Below are 23,570 nucleotides of genomic sequence, written 5' to 3' on the forward strand. Positions count from 1 at the left end.
CTATCATTATAGAAAGGAATTGTGCTGTGGAATGAGTTGTCTTTTCTTTTTTCATTCAGTACCTATTATGGATTTTGGAGATATATCCATATTTCAGTGCGTATAACTAGTGTGTTGCTACCAAATGCTACAACTTATTCTTTCAATCCACTGTTTATACCAAAGCCTGAGTAGTCTTTAAAGATACAAATATGATCATGTCATTCAGCTGTTTATCATCTTTTGGTGATTTTTCGTTTCACTTAGGATATATTCCAAAATCCTTACCTTGTATAAAAGGCCTTGAAGGACCTGAGCAGTGTCTGGTTGGCAAGTCCAATCCTGTGCCTTTTCCCTTTGATCTTTGCATTCCAGCCACACAGCACTCAAATTCCCCAAACCTGTTATACTTCTACTTTTGTTCTTTGCACACAATGTTCTCTCTTCCTTTAGGTATCAGCCTAAATTTTACTTCCTCAGATAGATATTTCAGGCCAAATAAATCATAGGCTCAAGTTTTAAATATTCTTTCATGTCATATGTTTTATATTACAATTTACACCAGCAGTCCCAACCTTTTTGGCACCAGGGACTGGTTTCATGGAAGACAATATTTTCCATGGACTAGTCAGGGGAGGGTGGTGTGGGGATGATTCCAGCATATTACAATTATTGTACACTGTATTTCTTATATTATTGTGTTGTAATATATAATGAAATAATTATACAACTCACCATAATGCAAAATCAGTGGGAGCCCTGAGCTTGTCTTCCTGCAACTAATGCTGTTGTTGCTCTCACAGGAGGTGGAGCTCAATCAGTGATGTAAGTGACTGGGAGTTTTGCTATAAATACACCTGCCTTACCTCCTGCTGTGTGGCCAGGTCCATAACAGGTCATGGACCAACTGGTACTGATCTGCACCCCAGGGGTTAAGGACCACAGGTTTACACAATATTTATTTGTATTTATTGTTGTGTTCAATTCTTTAATATTTTTGTTACCCACTATAACATCAGTTCCATAAAGGCTTGGGCCATGCCTAATTGTTCCTCATTCAATCTTGTTTCTGCTCATGGGAAGCCACTGATAAAAAAAAAAAAAACTGTCCAATGAAAGAATGACATAGGAGAAGTGACTTACCAAAGGTCACAAAACTAACTGAAGTCAGTCAGGCCCAGGACAAGAAATCAGCACCTTTCTCCTTCGTGAACTTGGTGTTCTTCGAATGCAGTGCCATGTGGTATTCTTATGTCTATTCCAGCTCAATGCCTTGCACACAACGGGTGCTCAATAACTACTGTAGGAAAACACAAAAATAGCAAAGAAATGGAATTGTGGATTATGTCATTTTATTATTTACATTAAAGGACTACTGGCTGTTATGCTAAATTTGCAAATCTTGGGATTTGGTGGTAAAAATAGGTGTCATTGCTATTCTCTTGAGTTTATAAGTAGACATTGCATTTTATTACATTTTTACCAGGTTAAAAACTGCTACCTCTGTTGTCATAAGGTCGGGGCTACATACTGAAACTGCTATCAGTATATTCTGCCTTAGAAAATGTCTGTTAAAATGTGTAGGCACCTAAGTTTCCAACTGCAACTGAATTCAATCTATGAATGTTGAATTTGTGTTCATTTTAATAAGGAAAAAGACTAATGGCCTTCTCCTTAAAAGAGGATGGATGGATTCAAGTTTCTAAGGATATTTCCTTTACTTCAGGAGAACTAGAATAATAAACTGTCATTTTCCCCAACTTGGTCTCTGCCTGAGCAGGTTTTATCAATGGGCCTGTCACAATGCTGAAATTGGGAGCTCTTGCTATGATGTTGCATAAATCTAATTATCTTGAAACCTTGCAGTATCAGCAAGAAAATAAAAAAAGCTCTTGAAGAAGCTACCAAATTGCATTTTTTCCCTTATTTAATTTTTAGTGGTATCAGGGAAATTGCCATGTGCTCACCAAGTGGCATGAATTTATATTACTTATTGAATCCAGGCCTTGAAAACCAGAAATGATCTTTTTCCTTGCTATCCTTAAAAAGTTACATTACTTGGAAAGTAGTACTGTTTTAACTATTGGCAGTTTTAGTAAGTTAAGAAAAAATAGAGCTCTTTTTCAGCGTGAGAAAGGATATAGGACAAGAGACCTTTGTCCCATTAGTCTGTCTCAGCATCTGATATTCTCAGTCTGAGACTTACTTTTTTGGTTTCAGGTTCTGTATAAGATTCTCTCAGTCACAAAGTTCTATCTAATTTCAGATTTTACCCATTTATTATTTCATCTCCACACCATAAGTATGATACATCCAGAAAAGCTGTTAATACCCAATGATAGGAAAGAAAACCAAATCTTAACCAAGTTAAATTATTTGTCCAAATGACTCACAGCAAACACTCAGGCCTTCTGAGTTGGGATCTGGAGTCTTTCACCAATATCACATATGTGGTGCTAATGATATTTTATTATAAGTACTTTAACAGGGGCTATCACAAATAAATTTCCATTGTCTACTCTCTTGCTCTTTCCCTACAATCTTTTATCTGACAACTTCTTGTATATGTTGTTTCACTAAGTGTCCCTCCCACCAGGGTCTGGCTTTGCCCAATATGATTTATTTCTGTTGGTGCCATCATGACATCTTGGGGCCCTTGGAATGCCCATTGTTAAATTCTAAAGCTCTTGACAGCCTACCTGTTGTGATTCAGAAAACTAAAAAAGACAAGCCTTATGTAAGATAAGAACAAAACTAAGGAAGGAAAAAGAATATATTGGGCCTTTGCCTCTGATCTCTGGGTAAATTTAAAGAATAGTGCAGGGATAAAGTTGCAGTATGGGTAAGAACTAGGTCTTTAAAAAGGTGACAGAAAGAACTGAAAGGAAGAAGAAGAATTTCATTTGCATTGGTCAAAAATCTTTAGTCACAAGTGACAATATTCCAATACAGTAGTATAAGCTATAATAAAATCGAAAACTCACTAGATCATGTCATAAGATGGAAGACCAGAATAGGGAAGGGTGTATAGAAGCTGGTGTAGGGACAGCTGTAGCCAGGATGGTATGCACTTCTCATTTTTACTCTTTTCTGTGCAGTTTCTTTTTTCTCTGCTATTGCACAAGACTGATGTAGAAGACAGGTCTTTGAAAATGGACTTCAGTTCTGGACTCAAGTTCTCTTAATATATGATGAGAGATAGAAAAAAAAAATGTCCTTTTTCCTACTGGAGTTTGAAACTTTTAGGAGAGGACTCTAATAGACCCATTTTGGGTAATATGCCAACTCCTTGGGCCAATCAGCATGAATGGGTATGATGACTTTAACCCAGTTTATATTAATAGTCAGGAGGTAGGGTTGGTTGCCAGAGGAAAGAAGGATGGTACATGTATTGCCTTTCAGAACCAAACACAGATCATGGAGTACTTGGCATGCTATGCCAAAGATATGGAATTCATCTTGTATGTATGTTTTATCTATTAGAAAATTTAAAGTAGAAAAAACAATCTGTTTTGTCTTTTGAAAAGACAATTCTGGGAGCAATGTAAAGGATGAGATTTTAAAGACAGTAGATAAGTGTCTTAGGACACTATTAGTTAGGACTCCATTCTGTAAGTTTGAATAAGATGCAATGATGATCATAAGAAAGACATTAGCAACGGGTACACAGAGGAGGAGTCATGCTTGAGAAATGTTTTGAAGATAGAATCTATAGGTTTGTCAGGTGTTAGAATAGAGGGTGGAATGATATAAGAAAGCAAGTTAGATGATTGCATAAATTGAAGTATAGCTCACAATGTATGAGAAACATGAGGAAAAGCATATTTGGCAGCAATCTTCAATAAATTCATTGCAAAAATCTGTCCAATTTTCACTTCCGGGTTACTGGGCAGAGACTAAAAGCTTTCTCATGCACAGAGAAAGAATGATTTATTACTCTTATTTTCCTGTCTCTTTGGTGTAACTGAGCTTATTCAGAAGATAATATCTCGTCACAGAGTAGACTTTTCCTAAGTGTCTATAACCAGAGTATCAGTAAGGAGGGTGCTTCGATGGACAGACAGCTTTTTCTCTCTCTCCTCACTAAACCTCAAATCTGTATCCTCCGTGGTGTCTTTGTGTATAGAAATTGCTAGTTCTTTAAGTAATACACTCTTTTTTCTTTTTACTCATACATATGTATATGTTTAGATGTGTATGCATGCCAAAATGACTGCACACTACTTTTTAAATCTTCCACAAACGTTGAAGCAAAGAGTAGCATGAGTTTACATGAAAATATGTCTGTAAAGACCTCAGTAAAAAGCTTAGAAATTACTCACAATCAGACATCTGAGATTCTGAAATAGTCTCAAAGCCAATTAATATATTTCTACACGTATATGTTTTCTCATGAAATTCTCCTACTCATGCTATCCCAGAGTCTGTAATAATTGCTTAGATTCACTAACAGTATGATCATGCTCTCTTGACTTTGTTAAAAATTTCTCATTCTTAATTAGATTTCACTATCTTAACCTATAGAATACCTTATGTTTTCCCTCAGTGTTTATACTCATAGGCAATATGAAGAATTTTAGCATACGCTTCCTTAGCAACAATTTTGATAAGCTACCAATGTGATCTTTTAAGACTCCATAATTAAGTAGTCTCAATTATTTTTATCAGGGGATTTGTGTTTCTGAGTCTCTCTCTTCTAGACCTGGGATTGACAAACTATAGCCTATAGGCAAGTTGCTTTTTTTTTTTTTAAGTATGATTTTATTGAAACACAGCCATGGTCATTTGTCTGTGTCTATAGCCACTTTTGTGCTATAATAGCAGAGTTGAATAGTTTTGACAGAAACCAACTAGCCTGAAAAACCTAAAATATTTACTATCTCATCCTTTATAGAAAAGGTTTGCCGATCTCTGTTGTAAACTACGATTTGATAGTGGGAGATGCTGTTCATAACTAACATTCTCACTAAATGCATAGAAGAATGGAATGGTGAAATATTTCCTCTTAAAAATTATCCCTCCTTTGGGTATATGCCCAGAAGAGGATTGCCGGGTCATATGGTAATTTTATTCAATATGTCAAAGAGATATCTACACTACCATGTTCGTTACAGCATTATTCACAATAGCCAATATATGAAATCGATCTCAATGACCATCAACAGATGAATGGCCAAAGAAAATATGAGCTACGAGGTATGCCGGGAAAGTATCCAGCCATTGTCAATATAAGAAGAACAGCTACATGGCTGGATACTTTCTGGAGAGACCAGGATATACACAATGAAATACCATTCAGCCTTAAAAAAGAAGAAAATTCTGTCATTTGCAAAAGACGGTTGAACTCTGCTAAGTGAAATGAACCAGGCACATGATCTCGCTCATAGTGGAGTGTCAAACAACCAAACTCACAGAGTAGAATAATGGTTACCAGAGGCTAAGGGGTGGGGGGAATGGGAAGATGTTGGTCAAAAGGTACAAAGTTTCAGTTCTACAGGAACAATCAGTTTTGAGATTTCCTGAACATGGTGGCTACAGTTAATAATAGTGTATTGTATATTTTAAAATTGCTAAAAGAGTAAATTTCAAATGTTCTCACCACAAAGATAAGTATTTGAGGTGATGGATAGATTAACAAGCTTGATTTAATCATTCCTTATTGTAGACACATTATAATATCATTTTGTACCCCTTAACTGTATATAATTATAATTTCTCAGTTTAAAATAAAATAAGAATAAAGAAAGAAAATGGCATTAAAAATCTCCCTCTTTTTCTGTCAACTTCTTTCCCTTCATGTAATTCAAACTTTTCCATTATGTGTACAACTTTGGTTGAATTTGGGACATAATCTCCACAAACAATAGTAGTATAAGTTGACTAACAGCACCAGTGTACATGTGCTTTAGCGGTTGATTTCTGTAGTAAAATCGAGAAATAAATAGGTCAGAATAATTTTTTGCGACTTTTCTGCTGTACTTTTTTCTATACTGGGGAATTATTTTTCTTTCATATTATTTTTGAGAAAAGCTAACAAAATTCAAACATTTATGCCTGAGACATAACTCCTTATTGCTAATCTCTGTGCTTTCTAATCTCAATTAATTTCTAGGGTGATAGAGATTTCACAATTATGTCACCTAACAAGCTGAATCTTTATCATTTTTCTGTGTCTGGCTGCATATGAGTTGTAAAACCATGACTCTGGACTGAAAGCACATTTATTGATATGACTTATAAAATTTCTCAGACAATACTTACCTTTACATAATCTTGGTCTTTCCTTAAGCAAAAGGAGGTCTCTTTCTGAAGGAAATAAAATAAAATTTAAAAGATAAATGTAAACATAAAATAAATTCCCTTGTTAAAATAGGAGACAGAGTAACTAGTGGACAGAATCCCAAACATAGGGAAGTGGTTTCAAATAGTCTTCTAGGGTCAGTTTGAATCTCAGCTCTAGGACCTACCAGCTATGTGAGCTGTCTAAGATCCATTTCTTAACTATAATGTGGGGATAATAATAGTTCCTATTTCATCTGGTTTTAGAATGGATTATAAGAGTAATTGCACAGCGAAGCCCTTAGCATAGAGCCTGACATTTAACACATGTTCCATAAATGCTAGTCCTAACAATTGTAGTAATAATAACACCTTGCAAGATTTTCTCATCTACTCTCTGGGAAGAAATTATGTTCCAGGAGAATCTGGAGCAATGCCTATATAGAAACATTTATCCAATGGGAAGCCAAAGATTTAATATTCCATCAGGAATTAATATGTACAAAAAAGATACAATGAGACCTCTCTAAAGAGGGGTTTTGGGACAAACGTGGTGACTTAAGGGAAGGAGATAATCTCATAGGTGTTTGGAACCACACAGCTTTTAATTACATGCACTCTATTTAATAAGAAAAAAAATATGTATGTAATTAAGTGAGTGGAATTACTTACTGTACATAGGAAAAATGTTAAAAGTGGCCACTGCTTAAAAATAGATGGATTACTCATATTTTTATAAGAATAAAAATATGGTATTTGTTTATATGTTACTGGAAACATTTTCTTGGAAATAATTTCTAACAAAAAATATATTAAGAAAAGTATTTCATATTTTGAAGTATTTCCTTTTAACTGGCATTTCTCATTCATCAACAGTGACAAAATAAATATGCAGATCTTCTCGAATCATTAAACAGACACAGGGAAAAAAATAATCTTTAAAAAAACGTATTGTCCCTGATTCTATGGAGCTTAGTCTGGTGCTGAGGAAATATATCAGCTGAATAATTATGAAAACAAATAAACTGTTTAGGTATTTTAGGAGGCATGTTACGTGCTGTCATTGTATGTGAAAATGGGATTTGGCCTGGTCATTCATTCAGTAACTATTTTAGAGCTTTTGCTCATTGTCGGACATGGTTCTGGCTGCTGCGAATACCACAACCAACAGGACAGACACAGTTCGTACTCATGGAAATTACAAACTAGCAGCTGCTCAGAAAGGCTAGGAAACACGTTGGAGGTTATATATTTAGCAAGTAGAGGAGCCAAAATTCACACTCAGATCAGTCTGATGCCAAAGCCTGTGTCATTATCCACTGTCATCCTTGCTGTTTTCCCAATTTTATCTATCTGCAGTTTAGCAAGCATTTGTCTCATTTTGTCTGTTTGTTGTTTATCTGCCTAACAAATGAACATCCTTTGCATGTTGAAACATTCCTCACACTCTCTGTGAGTCTTAATGATCAGGCAGAGGCTGCCTCCCACCATGGACACTGAAAAGCTAGAAACTTGTTTTCTGGGTCAACCATGCAGAAATGGACTGAGCAAATGGCTTTACCAATCCAGCAAGCTTACTCTGCATTTTAACTAGGTTTAGGGGTCTTAAAGTAGAGAATAGCTATTAAAGAGGTGTCAGCGAACACACCTGGCATTCAAAGTTTGTAGTCATGGCTCTTAAGTCTCTGGCTTCTAATATTCAACAGTGCAACAGTGATGGTCTCAGTGTGCTGTCCTTTCCTTTTCTTTACTATTTTCTGAGCCTGGTTCTCCTGCCTTTCTAGTGCAGCTTAAAGCATCTATACTTATGTTCTTTTTCTTGCAACTAAGAACTCAGGTTGATTCAGTGTGGATCATTTCAACCCAAGCACTGAATTTGCCTGATCGATAGCTAATTAGATAATAATGGAATGAAGTTGCCATGTGTTTATACAATACTCTATAAAACTTCCTCCTTCATCTCATCCACTGTAAAGAAAGATGAGTTAACAATAATTAGAATATGGATAATATCTTGAAGACCTTGACTGGTGTGATAGCAAAAAGAATTCACTTACATTTTTTTTTTTTAGTCAAATTAGGCTTATTGAAAGCTATGAATTTATTCAGCCAAAATGGATATCTACAGTTAAATGCATCTGATAGTATCTGGAAATAATTTAATTTAGCAACATTTTCCTATTAGTCTATTCCTAGCAGTTGTCAACCTTTTATTCTCAATTTTTAATAATTTTCTTTTAGATTTCTGCATGAATATAATTATCAGTCTCAAATAGTAAATGAGTGAAAAGTTTGTCAAAATCTTTAACTTTATGATCACCAAATAAACAAGTGCTTGTGATTTTTTCACTTTTTAACAAGTTACTCTAGTATTATATACACACCAATCTAAAGGAATTGCCAATCCAGAAATCTTCAAAGCTGTAATTTCAACCAGGGAAGTTTTCTTACCACAACTGCAGTTGTACTGATGGACCAGTTTGCTTACAAATGTGTTTTCCTTGTAATGCATAAACGATTTCTGATTTTCTGAGCTTTCACTAACATGAATTTACTCAAAACTTTTGATACAGTTGAAGTTTATAAGAGCTTTATGTTTGCCACAAGAGTAGTTTTTTAAATGGAAGCATATTTGGCTAAATAGATATTTTCTGTGATATTTATCTGTGATAGAAATTATTTAAAAATCTGTTGAAACGGTGTGTTTAATTATAGAAATACATTAACAGTTCTGAAAGGAAGAATAATTCAGCTGTCTGCATTTTTCATTCTGTCAACCTTTCAAATATTTTAGGGACATTAGAGAGCTTGGCTACAGGACATTTTTCTATACAATTAATATTAAAAAGTGGTAACAACTACATATTAATCACCCAGAAGTTGAATTATATATCCAGTAATCTGGATATTTCATATTATCTTGATGTTTGAAGTTTGGTAGATGTTTTCTGAGCAATTATTTTTTCGATTTCAAAATTATGTTTGTCTTTGAGGACAGTATCACTATGAACTGATGCCTTTACTGCTTATTCAAATTTCACTGAGAATAAGCAAAAGCATTTTTTAGTCACTATCAAATAAAAGTAAAATACAGTATAAAAATAATAGGATACATCAAAGTGACTAAACCAAAAATATAATTAAATATCTATATAAAAGAATAAACTGATTTTCTGCAAGCTGAATTACCAATGGATATTTTATTTCAATTCATCGTTGCCTGATTTATTTCTGTACTGTCATTATTATATTGCTAAGAACTTCAATGTCTGTTTTTGTTTTTATTTCTTTTGTTTCACTGGAAATAATATATTCTTTTAGATAGATTTAATTTAACTTTAGTTATATTATTTGTTTACATTTTTATTCTAGAATAGTATATCAAAATGTAACATATTTTATTAATATTAACCCTTAATTCTGGGTGAATTTCTATGTTACAGTAAGGTTGCATAAGATAAAAGCTACTTATGCTAACTTTTTGTATATATATATATATATATATATACATATATATATATATATTTTATTTCAGGAATTTAAGAGAATACAAACATTTTGGTTACATTTTATCTTTGCCTCTCCCTAGCAAAGGTTAGAGGTATGCCCTTCCCCTGTACAATGCTCACCATGTCCCTCAGTTGTGAGTCAACCCTCCCAACCCCCTAATCCCTGGAGAACACCACCACCACCATGTGAGCACCATAGTGTTAATCAGTCAGTACCAATTTGATGGCAAGTACATGTGGAGCCCATTCTTCCTATCTTCTGTCACCTCACTTTGGATAATGGGCTCAAGCTCAATCCAGGCAAATATAAGCGGTGCTAGATCACTGTCGTTTCTTATAATTGAGTAATATTCCATTGTCTACATATAGCAAATTTTAATAATCCATACAAAAGACTTAGAAAACTCTTTCTAATCCAATGTTCAGGGAGGGGACAAAATTTTTCCAGATAAGTTGAACACCAAGCCAATATGGGTGATTAGAGTTTTTTTCTGTTGGCCTTTGCTAGAGTCTGCTGCAAATTCTTACGTTGAAACCTATTCCCTAATGTGAGGGTATTTAGAGGTGGGGCCCTTGGGATTATTAAATAAATAACCCCAAATAAATTTCTGTTGTTTACTAGCTACCAAGTTTATGACAGTTTTTTACAGCAACCCAAACAGACTGAGACGGCTTGTACTTCTCTCATTCTTTTTTATTAGATCTGTAAGTGAATGAAAGCCCTTTTGTTTTCCTATGTTAGTGGAAGAGCTTTAGTTTCATTCCCTTCCAGAATGGGAGGAGCTAGCGATACCCTGCAATCTTAATTCTTGGCCTTTTTCCCTATTGTATGACAGACACTACTACTGCTGTAATTTATTATTTGTATGTATCCTTATAGATTGCAAATATGTATACACACTTGACACTTTGTATGTCCAATACAGTCTTACAGACTATCAGATTTCATCTCCATTTATAGGTAAGTACACTAAGAACCAAAGAATTTCAAGCAACACAGAATGGCTCCATACATTGCCATTGTAATGTAGCAATGGAAGAGCTAGTTCTATAACCTCTGACTCCATGTTAAGTGATCTTTCTAGTATGTCACAACATCTCATTATCAGTAATGCTGACAATAAATACTTACTGAGCCAAACTTCTATCTTTCAGACTCATGATAGAACCCACATAAAAACTATGGTGATTTTTATTACAGTATGCCACCAAGTAATATGGATTTAAGTTTCATTGTGAAGTATCAAAATGTTGCTTTCGAGATACTTGGAGTGTGGTAAGTATAAGATAGAAACATTTTTGTTGTATCATAAGTCAAGAATCCAATTCACTTCTATATCAGAGAATTAAATCTCTGAGATATCTCAGCATAAATGAATGGAAACAGATCCTTTAGTATTATTTACTTACAGTCTCTCTCTGCATTTGCTTCATATGTGGTTTTTTTGTTTTGTTTTGTTTTGTTTGAGACAGAGTCTCACTTTGTTGCCCAGGCTAGAGTGAGTGCCACGGCATCAGCCTAGCTCACAGCAACCTGAAACTCCTGGGCTCAAGCGATCCTACTGCCTCAGCCTCCCAAGTAGCTGGGACTACACGCATGCGCCACCATGCCCGGCTAATATTTTTTTCTATATATATTAGTTGGCCAATTAATTTATTTCTATTTATACTATAGATGGGGTCTCACTCTTGCTCAGGCTGGTTTCGAACTCCTGACCTCGAGCTATCCACCCGCCTCTGCTTCCCAGAGTGCTAGGATTACAGGTGTGAGCCACCGCTCCTGGTCAGGCTTTGTATGTGTTTTAAGAGTAAATACAGGAATATGGAGTAACAATGCTATGTAGTTGCATTGCATTTTACAAGTTTTCAATGGCTTGGTCTGATAGAATTCTGTAAAATTGGTGGGTCAGATTTTATAACTCTCATTTTAGAAATGAAAAACTGACATTAACCGATATCCAAGTGCATAATGTTCGTAAGCAATAGATTTGCGATTAGGGCTCAGTTTTCCTGACAATCTGTCTACATTTCTACTATTCTATTGCCCTACTCTGCTCCAACTCTGCCAGTATGTAAGAGCCATCACAATGCTCCTGACAGATGGTATTTTGTGGTAGTGGAATGGCAACAACGGAATTTTAAAATTTCTATTCAAGAGAGGATATGCTTTCTGTATACTTTCAGAAGGCTTCCCTCCATTCTCCACCAGATATTACACAATCAAGCAATCAAAATATTTTATAATAAAATCTGAAATTCTAATTTCAACATAATACACAATAGAAATGCTTTCAAGGAGATAAATTGTTCATAAAATTAGGAGAAGTTTTATTCTTTAAGGCACTGAGTGCAGTTTTGTGTCACTACCAGATTTAACCCCTGGCTTGCATTAATATCATCATTGGACTATTCCCATTATTATAGTGAAAGTGTGATTGTCACAGTCATCCCAATTTAGGGCAAGAAGACAGAACACTTATCTTGAAATAAAAATATTCAAGTAAGGGAAAAATGCTGACACTGGCTATGTGTGTGCCCAAAAATAGTTTGTTCTTGAGTGCATTGCCTAGATGAGTTGACAGCAAGTGATTCCAGAGTCACTTTTCTGTGAGGCAGCCATGTGGTAAACAGAACAATTTTGTGTTCCTAAATGAAGAAAGATGCATAAGAAAGGAATGGAATGATAAACTGTGAAGGAGAGCTCAGATTATTGTGTAACAGCACACTAATGAGAATGAATAGACATTGTGCATTTCTATAGAGTCTTCAGACACAAATGACTTCTCCAAATTATATTTGCATTCTAAAAAAGAATTCATGTTGAATTGCATGTTATATAAATGTCAATTGTGTGTTAGATCATAAGCAAAATATTACTTAAAACAAGACAGATGATTTGGGATGTGTGATCATACCTAAAACTCTAAACGCTGAATGAGTGTGGTACACTGTGTACCTAACCAAATGCTACATAATCATGGACATCATTTGACTTAATTAGCTCTCTTTTATCTGAAATATTTTACATATGCATGGGCATTTCTCCATATCTTTAAAGTTATAAAGACAAAATGCTCTTAATAGCTTTATTGGGAATCTGAATTTTTATAAAAGAATACTAATCTAAAGAAAATAACTTCTGGTTTAGGAAATCAGTATATTCAGCACTAGGGAAACCCCTGTAATCATGTTCAGTAGGAGGAGTTGGACATTTCAAATGTTGCACTTCAATGACACTTCACTGTCCCCAGTGACTGTGTCCATGCTTCTCAGCTGGATTTTCATGGCCCTCCTTACTACAAACTATCTTTCTTATCGAATTTCCCATGAGTTGTCAACTCATAGCCCCTGTTTTCTGTTCATTGTGAGTTTTTCTTTTCCGAGTCTTTATTCATACTCTTCCCTCTGCGTGAATGCCCTGTCCCCATTCTGGATGCCCAGACTTAATTTTTCCTTTTAGTTTCAACTCAAATGCTCTTTCTTAAATTATTTCCTACTTCCAAATAAGCCTGGGGTCACCCATTAACCCTAATTACAGACATCTGCAGGAGGTTCCAACTAACAAGAGCCTTTTGTGAACAATTTCCCATGTCTTACTGCGAAGCAGAATAGGCAATGCCACTAGGAATTGGTGACTATGAGGCAGACATTTTACTAATAAATGGTCATTTTATCAGGCTGAAAACAACTATTCTCACAGTGCTTCTTTATTAGCTAATTTTTGAGAGCTCAAATAGCATTGAGGTACACATTTAAACAGGTAGGTTCTATGTTTATATATATAGCAAAGCAATTAATAAAGACACAGGTTTACATTCTATTTGTAAAAAAATGTTTATTAGTTTAATGATGATTAAATCCTTAAGGTTTTTTTTTTTTCTGTAAAATATTTGGCATTCTTGTGGTTGCCATGTTGAAGACCTTTGTCAGATTTCAACCTTCCTCAATCAGATGATCCTGAGAACATATTGTTCAGCTGCCATAGACATTCATTTTAATAGTTTCTCTTATTTTGAATTCCAGAGATTATAAATAAGCCTTAAAATGTAACTTCTTTAAAATTAAAGGAGATGTTTGATTTTTTTTGTTTGAGGATCCTGGGCATATATCCATTTATTCAACAAATATTGATTGAATACTTTCTCTTTTCCTTAACAGTATTGTGGAACTCATGAGGAGTCTACTTTACCTGGGGAAATATACATTTTAAAGAATATATTTTTAAATAAATATCCGACATTACCTCATGTAAGGTGATTTTAACCTTGTTAACACAAACAAGATTTTCCAAGGCTTGCGCTAACATTTGGCCCTAAAGAGCTTATCTTTTATTTACTGAAACTTGCTGAAACCCATGAAATAGGAGAGAGTTAAAAGAAATATTCCAAGAAGCGAGGCCTGCTGCAGACTGTGGGTCTCAGACAGCCCCACCCCCACACCCAGACTTTCTGGCTGAGCGGACCATTCCAGCCCCGCCCTGAGAGCAGAGAACAGAACTTTGACCCCTGCTAACAGCCTGAGGGCAGGCTTACCCAACCCAGCTCCGCCCAGAACCAGAGCTGATAACAGGACTCAAAATCAACACCATAGCCTGTTCCTCCAAGCAAACGCCACCTACTGACAGGGACGGCATCTTGCACAGCCTTTCCACGGCACCCACTGACTCAATATACAGGGAGTGGTCCAATTTCACCCACAGGCACCACCTAACGCCTCAGAAACTAAACAAGGTGTGTGAATACCCAAACAATAACCTAAGGAAAGAAACAACAACTGATCGACATGGGAAGAAATCAGCGAAAGAACTCAGGAAATATGAAGAACCAAACGGAAAACACACCCCCAAGGAGGAGCACCAGCCCCCTAGAAATGGACACCGACCAAAATCAGGCAACCGATATGACAGAAAAGGAATTTCGTATGTGGATCATAAGAACACTCACCCAGCTGCAACAACAACTCAATAACCAACACCAAGAAAACACAAAAAACCTCCAAGAAATGGAACAAAGGTTCAACAAAGAGATTGACACAGTGAAGAAAACTTTAACCGAAGTCCTGGAGATGAAGAATCAACTCAGAGAACTACAAAATACTGTGGAAAGTCTCAAGAACAGGGTAGATCAAGCAGAAGAAAGAATCTCAGAGCTTGAAGATAACACCTTCCAATTAAATAAATCAGTCACAGAAATACAGCAGAGAAACAAGAGAAAAGATCAAAGTCTACAAGAGCTGTGGGATTATGTGAAAAAACCTAACGTGAGGGTCATAGGTTTAGCCGAAGGGGAGGAAGACAACACTCATGGGCTGGACAAGCTTTTTGAAGATATAATAGAGGAAAATTTCCCAGGCCTTGCTCAAAATCTCGATATACAAGTTCAAGAAGCCCAGAGGACCCCTGGGAGATTCAATGCAAACAGGAAGACGTCACGTCATACAGTCATCAGACTGACCAAAGTATCAACTAAAGAGGCCCTTCTAAGAGCTGTAAGACAAAAGAAGCAAGTGACATACAAGGGAAAGCCAATTCGAATAACATCAGACTTCTCTAATGAGACTTTACAAGCAAGGAGAGACTGGGGCCCCATTCTGACTCTTTTGAAACAAAACAATGCCCAGCCTAGAATATTATTCCCTGCAAAACTAAGCTTCATATATGAAGGAGAAATAAAAACATTCGCAGACAAGCAAAGGCTCAGAGAATTCACCAAGACAAGACCAGCCCTACAAGAAGTACTTAAAACAGCGTTATGCACGGAACATCATAATAATAATCCACGGATATAAAAACAACCAAAACCCAAAGATATTAAAGGCCAGATATTACAATGGCTCAAGACAGAAATCATAGCAACAACATCCAACCCAACAGAATGATCAGTAATCTACCTTACCTATCAGTTCTCTCAATAAATGTGAATGGCTTAAACTCTCCACTCAAGAGACATAGGCTGGCTGAATGGATAAGAAAATACAGGCCAAGTATATGCTGTCTTCAGGAAACACATTTAACCTGCAAGGATGCACATAGACTAAAAATAAAAGGGTGGAGATCAATATTCCAAGCAAATAGAAGCCAAAAGAAGGCTGGTGTGGCAGTTCTAATTTCAGACGATTTAGTTTTTAAACCAACAAAAGTAGTAAAAGACAAAGAGGGTCATTATATAATGGTGAAGGGCACAGTCCAACAAGAAGAGATAACAATTTTAAATATATATGCACCCAACTTAGGTGCACCCAGATTCATAAAGCAAACCTTACTGGAGCTAAGCAAATGGATTAATAGCAACTCCATAATCGCCGGGGATTTCAACACCCCACTGACGGCACGAGACAGATCCTCCAAACAGAAAATTAATAAAGAAATAATGGACTTAAACAAAACTCTAGAACAATTGGGTCTGACAGACATCTACAGAACATTCTACCCAAAATCCACTGAATATACGTTCTTCTCATCAGCTCACGGGACATTCTCTAAGATTGACCATATCCTAGGACACAAAGAAAATCTCAAGAAATTTAAAAAAATAGAAATCATACCATGTACCTTCTCAGATCACAGTGGAATAAAACTAGAAATCAACCCTAACAGAAACTCACATTTCTACACAAAAACGTGGAAATTAAACAACCTCCTACTAAATGATTACTTCGTAAATGAAGAAATCAAGACGGAAATAAAAAACTTCTATGAAGAAAACGACAATGGAGAGACAAGTTATCAACTCCTCTGGGACACAGCTAAAGCAGTTCTGAGAGGAAAGTTTATCTCCATAAATGCCTATAACCAAAAGGCAAGAAGATCACAAATAGACAATCTAATGAAACGACTCAAAGAGCTGGAAAAAGAAGAACAGACCAACCCCAAACCCAGCAGAAGAAGTGAAATCAACAAGATCAAATCAGAACTAAACGAAATTGAAAACAGGAAAGCTATTCAGGAGATTAATAAAACAAAAAGTTGGTTCTTTGAAAAAATAAACAAGATTGACACGCCGTTGGCTAAGCTAACGAAAAGCAGAAAAGAGAAATCTCTAATAAGCTCCATCAGGAATAAAAAAGGAGATATCACAACTGATCCCAAAGAGATACAAGATACAATTTATGAATACTACAAAAATCTTTATGCACACAAACTGGAAAATGTGGAGGAAATGGACAAATTTCTAGAAACACACAGCCTCCCTAGGCTCAACCAGGAAGAAATAGATTCCCTGAACAGACCAATCTCAACAGCTGAAATAGAAACAGCAATTAAAAATCTCCCTAAAAAGAAAAGTCCCGGTCCAGATGGCTTCACACCTGAATTTTACCATACTTACAAAGAAGAACTAGTACCTATCTTGCAGAAACTATTCCACAACATCGAGAAGAACGGAAACCTCCCCGACACCTTTTATGAAGCGAATATTACCCTGATACCAAAACCAGGAAAGGATGCAACAAAAAAAGAAAACTACAGACCAATATCCCTAATGAATATAGATGCAAAAATTTTCAACAAAATCTTAGCTAACCGAATCCAGACACTTATCAAAAAAATAATCCACCACGACCAAGTGGGCTTCATCCCAGGGATGCAGGGATGGTTCAACATACGTAAATCTATAAATGCAATTCACCACATCAACAGAAGCAAAAACAAAGACCACATGATCCTTTCAATAGATGCAGAAAAAGCTTTTGACAAAATTCAACACCCTTTCATGATACGAACACTTAAGAAAATAGGCATAGAAGGGACATACCTAAAAATGATACAAGCCATATATGACAGACCCATAGCCAACATCATACTGAATGGGGAAAGATTGAAATCATTCCCACTTAGAACTGGAACCAGACAAGGCTGCCCACTATCTCCACTTCTGTTCAACATAGTGCTGGAAGTCTTGGCTACAGCAATCAGACAAGAAAATGGAATCAAAGGTATCCAAATAGGGGCAGAAGAGATCAAACTTTCACTGTTTGCTGATGATATGATATTGTATCTAGAAAACCCCAAGGATTCAACCAAGAAACTCCTGGAACTGATCAATGAATTTAGTAAAGTCTCAGGATACAAAATTAATACACAGAAATCAGAGGCATTCATATACGCCAACAACAATCTAATTGAGAACCAAATCAAAGACTCAATTCCCTTCACAATAGCAACAAAGAAATTAAAGTACCTAGGAATATATTTAACCAAAGAGGTAAAAGACCTCTACAGGGAGAACTATGAAACACTGAGGAAGGAAATAGCAGAGGATGTAAACAGATGGAAATCCATACCATGCTCGTGGATCGGCAGACTCAATATCATCAAAATGTCTATACTACCCAAACTGATCTACAGATTCAATGCAATACCTATTAAAATCCCATCAGCATTCTTCACAGATATAGAAAAAATAATTTTACGCTTCGTATGGAACCAAAGAAGACCCCGAATATCAAGAGCAATTCTAGGCAACAAAAACAAAATGGGAGGCATTAATATGCCAGATATCAAACTATACTACAAAGCTGTAGTAATTAAAACAATATGGTATTGGCACAAAAACAGGAATATTGACCAGTGGAACAGATGTGAGAATCCTGATATAAAACCATCCTCATATAGCCATCTCATCTTTGACAAAGCAGACAAAAACATACGCTGGGGAAAAGAATCCCTCTTCAATAAATGGTGCTGGGAAAACTGGATAGCCACCTGTAGAAGGCTAAAACAGGACCCACACCTTTCACCTCTCACAAAAACCAACTCACGCTGGATAACAGACTTAAACCTAAGATATGAAACTATTAGAACTCTAGAAGAAAAAGTTGGAAACACTCTCCTAGACATCGGCCTGGGCAAAGAGTTTATGAAGAAGTCCCCAAAGGCAATCACAGCAGCAACAAAAATAAATAAATGGGACATGATCAAACTACAAAGCTTCTGCACAGCCAAAGAAATAGTCATGAAAGTAAACAGACAGCCTACAGAATGGGAGAAAATTTTTGCATCCTATGCATCCGATAAGGGACTGATAACTAGAATATACTTAGAACTCACGAAAATTAGGAAGAAAAAATCAAATAACCCCATTAAAAAGTGGGCAAAGGACTTGAACAGAAATTTTTCTAAAGAAGACAGAAGAAAGGCCAACAAACATATGAAGAAATGCTCAACATCTCTAATCATCAGGGAAATGCAAATCAAAACCACAATGAGATATCACTTAACCCCAGTGAGAATGGCCTTTATCAAAAAATCTCCAAACAATAAATGCTGGCGTGGTTGCGGAGAGAGAGGAACACTCCTACACTGCTGGTGGGACTGCAAACTAGTTCAACCTCTGTGGAAAGCAATATGGAGATACCTTAAAGCGATCCAAGTGAATCTACCATTTGATCCAGCAATCCCATTGCTGGGCATCTACCCAAATGATCCAGTGACACTCTACAAAAAAGACACCTGCACTCGAATGTTTATAGCAGCACAATTCATAATTGCAAGGCTGTGGAAACAGCCCAAGTGCCCATCAATCAAAGAATGGATTAATAAAATGTGGTATATGTACACCATGGAGTACTATTCAGCTCTAAGAAACAATGGTGATATAGCACACCTTATATTTTCCTGGTTAGAGCTGGAACCCATACTACTAAGTGAAGTATCCCAAGAATGGAAAAACAAGCACCAGATATATTCTCCAGCAAACTGGTATTAACTGAGTAGCACCTAAGTAGACACATAGGTGCTACAGTAATAGGGTGTTGGGCGGGTGGGAGGGGGGAGGGGGGCGGGTATATGCATGCATGGTGAGTGGGATGTGCGCCATCTGGGGGATGGTCGTGGTGGAGACTCGGACTTTTGGGGGGAGGGGGGGAAATGGGCATTTGTTGAAGCCTTAGAATCTGTACCCCCATAATATGCCAAAATAAAAAAAAAAAAAATACAGTGAAAAAAAAAAAAAAAAAAAAAAAAAAAAAAAAAAAAGAAATATTCCAGTTATCATTATTGTTTTCTTTATCAGTGAACATTTAGTGAGATTGCTTCTACGTTTTAGGACTTTGTTGACCTCTGAGAAACAAATTAAAGTAATAGAAGGTGCTATCCTCAAAAGCTTACAGCCAGTTGGAGAAATATAATATCTAAGGTCCACATAATGCTTTGCTGATTTTCCATACATCTTACTCATTTATTATCAGTACTATTATATAGATAAGCAAATTGAGCTTCAGGAGTCAAGTTGCTGGCCCAAAGTTACGCAGTCATGCAATGGCAAAACCTAAAATTAGACTGAGGTCTTGTGACTATGAGTCAGAGTCACAACCTCACAACCGGTTATGGATTATACTTTCCATTAATAAGCAGCAAAAACCCTAAGGAGATTAAAACCTATCTTCTCTCTGATTCCTGAATTTAGAAACTATTACTGCAAGAGTGACCACTTCATTCTTTTTTCTACTTTTATTTTTTTAGACTAATCAAGTGCAGTAGTGAGGAAGAGATAAAGTAATAGAACAAGGAGTTCAATCTGTAGCTGACTGTAAACAATCAAGTGAGATAACTCACTACCTTCAGACCAGCCGATAACTTATTCTTGATAAACAATTACTGTCTTCAAGTTTACTCTTTATTTATCTTTTCAATTTGATCTATTGAGTATTTCATAGCTTTTCGGGTGGAAAGAAACAGAATCAAGGTGGTGCCATTCCAAGAACTCTGCAAAACAGCAAGACACTATGGGAAAGCCCAGAATCAATTATGAAAGGAAGTCCAAAATCAGACAGGTACCCAGGTTCTTTTTTTTACTAATTAATGCATATTATCTTCTGTTATCTGAAATGGCTATGATTGAGTGTCAGCCAAACTTGCTGATAGACACAAAAATTTCAGCTTATTTCAATGGGTTTAAGTCCACTCAGGATCTTGCAGCCCCAGGAATGCCCTTGATCTCTCAATGACAGTGACTGGTGGTTCCACTAAGAATGTGAAAAATGCTAGTTTTGAGAACTTATGATTGATAGGAAGACAAGTAAAAGTGATTTGAGGCAGGCAAACTTTATACTATACCACAAAATGTATCCTCACCCCCCTACACACTAATGGTAACTCTATAGTAATGGAGGTGTTACTTATTTAATAATTTAATTGTAGTCATCATTTCATAATTTGTACATATATAAAAACATCACATTGTGCATTTTAAATATATACAACTTTTATTTGTCTCTTATACCTCAATAAAGCTGGAAAGAAAAGAAAAAAAAAAAGAAATAAACTTGAGTACATGGGGTTAACTACCCTAAATTTTGAGAGTAACAGATTTCAGCTCACTGTAAGAAATTTTTCTAACAATTGTAACTGACCATGAATAGAACAAGCTGACTGAAGTAGTGAGGTTCTCATGATTGGTTAAAAGCTATGTGAGAACGTTTTCAGTTGTGGCAGAGAGGGTATTGGTGTATGGTAGAGTATTGAAATAGATGATCTTGAATTTTCCCTCCATCCCACTTTTCTAACACTATTTCTAAGTTGGCTCTTGGCTTTTTCCTCTTCCTTAAAAAGGCTGGTGATTTTGAAAAGTGGGCTATGAAGTATGCATAAGAAAAGAAATACAGGCCGGGCGCTGTGGCTCACGCCTGTAATCCTAGCTCTTGGGAGGCCGAGGCGGGCGGATTGCTCAAGGTCAGGAGTTCAAAACCAGCCTGAGCAAGAGCGAGACCCCGTCTCTACTATAAATAGAAAGAAATTAATTGGCCAACTGATATATATATAAAAAAAAAATTAGCCGGGCATGGTGGCGCATGCCTGTAGTCCCAGCTACCCGGGAGGCTGAGGCAGAAGGATCACTCGAGCCCAGGAGTTTGAGGTTGCTGTGAGCTAGGCTGACGCCACGGCACTCACTCTAGCCTGGGCAACAAAGCGAGACTCTGTCTCAAAAAAAAAAAAAAAAAAAAAAAAGAAATACACACAAAAGAAATATACACAAAAGACAGAAGGAGGAGGAGGAGGAAGAGGGAAGGGAGCCATAGAAGAGAAAAGCAGTATGGGGAAAGATGAAAAATTAGGAAAGAGGATGCATAGTGGGAAGTCTGATATGTTTTGTTTTTCTAAACAGGAATGAGCCCATGCACAGTGACTAACGTCTGCTAAGTATCTCATAGATTATCTGTAAGCAGCACACAAGCACCCTGGTTAGGCAGACTTCCATGATGCAAGGTATTGGGTAGGTCTTCCATGATGCCAGCGTGACCCCTGACATTCAGCTTGACCCCTTTCCCATTTAATTCTGCCTCTATGGCCTAAACAGAGCACCAGGAGGAAGCCATGCCCCAGGAAATGCAGCATGTTTGTGAATAAAGCTGCATGCTTCTGTCTACAGCCTGTGGCTTTTTCCTTACCCAACCCATTTTCAACTCTCCATGCTTTCTGCATGATTTCTCATCCTCCTGTTTTCTTTTGTCCTTGTCCTTTTTAATGAAATGATTTCCTCCTAATTCTGACTTTACTTCTTTTGAGGGCAATTCTGTGTCTCTATTTTAGCATTGACCATAGAGGGGACTCTCTTAACTTACACCCCCTCTATATTTGAATCGGCCCTTTCAACCTTATTCTCAAGCAAGACACGGTCTGCTGACCCATCCTTATTACTCTCCAAAATTCAAACTGTTTCTCTTCCTCACAGGCTTAGAGAAATTGGCTGACCCCTGCCTAGGGTTATTCAATTCTGATGTGGATACATGCCAGACGCTCCCAAAGCTTTCTTGAGACAGCAAAGGTAAAGAAACTCCATCATTACAAAATTAAACAGTGAAACAAACTTCTATTCAGCTTGCAGGATACTATGTTGACTTAGGAGGCAGTGAGTTTGCAGGAACTATGAAAGAATACAATAACATCCACAGTTGCTAGTAGACTTTCCAGTCACATCATTTTATTCATCTTCCATTCCAATTCTTTAAAAATAGTGCAGGTTAAATGCCATGCTGTGGGAATGGGCTCTAGAATGAATCCTGTGCTTACACAGAATGTAGGAAGGATCCCTTTTATATCACGGCCAAAATGGGAATTGCTCCAGCAATTTTCCTCAAGTTATTATGTTTCCGCTTGTGGCTTTTCTTTTTAACCTTTCTTCATTGGGCAATAATAGCTGAGCCTCTCTCTTCAGAGGTCATCAAATATGAAACATTGCTCTGATGTGTTGCTGGAAACCGGAGACAAACTGTGAGCAGTTTTAATATTTCTCACACTATTTCTGAATTTTGGCATTTCATTTACAAGACATAAAATTAACAAATATGTCAAGATTAGTAAAATATTACAGTTTATATCTTTAAAACCAAAGTTGGGAATTTTGTTTCTGTTTATGAGGCAGCAGTGTGTACCAAAGAAATATTCTGGAAGAAAGTAAGTGTAAACCCCAGAAAGAAAACTGAAACAAAACAAAGCAGCTGTTTTGCACCCCACAGAGAATAGCCAAAACAGCCAAGAATTACAGAGACCAGACCTAAGAGAAAAAGAAATTGCCTAAAAGTGAACCCCACATTTGCTTGTATAATTTCCCCTCATTCATTTTACTGATTCTCAGTGATGATGATGGAGACCGAAGAAAAAATAGTAGCCCAAATTTGTGGCAATCTCATTGGATAGAGAGAACAAAATCAGATTCCAGCAAACCAAGGCAACCACAACCTAAAAGAAAAAGATCCAGGACTTACCACCAAGGAATAGGCATCAAATACTGCATGCAGCTTTCCCTGGAGCATTTGCTGACTTCTAAGGTGCACAGGCTCGGGGTGAGGCTCTGAGAAGTAAGGCAG

At 36.6% G+C, this 23,570-nt stretch overlaps 1 long non-coding RNA gene across 1 annotated transcript in view; it reads right to left on the minus strand.

Moving 5' to 3' along the window:
* Window positions 1-726: 726 nt before the first annotated feature.
* Window positions 727-23,570, minus strand: part of LOC142870632 (uncharacterized) — a 42,444-nt gene continuing 19,600 nt past the window's right edge. The window contains exons 2-3 of the long non-coding RNA XR_012918995.1: window positions 6,241-6,285; window positions 727-1,279 (exon numbers count right to left, since the gene is read on the minus strand). This is a non-coding gene — a long non-coding RNA (uncharacterized LOC142870632). The remainder of the gene's footprint in view (window positions 1,280-6,240; window positions 6,286-23,570) is intronic.

This window comes from Microcebus murinus, chromosome 4 (assembly GCF_040939455.1).
Source record: "Microcebus murinus isolate Inina chromosome 4, M.murinus_Inina_mat1.0, whole genome shotgun sequence".
Taxonomy (NCBI): Eukaryota; Metazoa; Chordata; class Mammalia; order Primates; family Cheirogaleidae; genus Microcebus; species Microcebus murinus.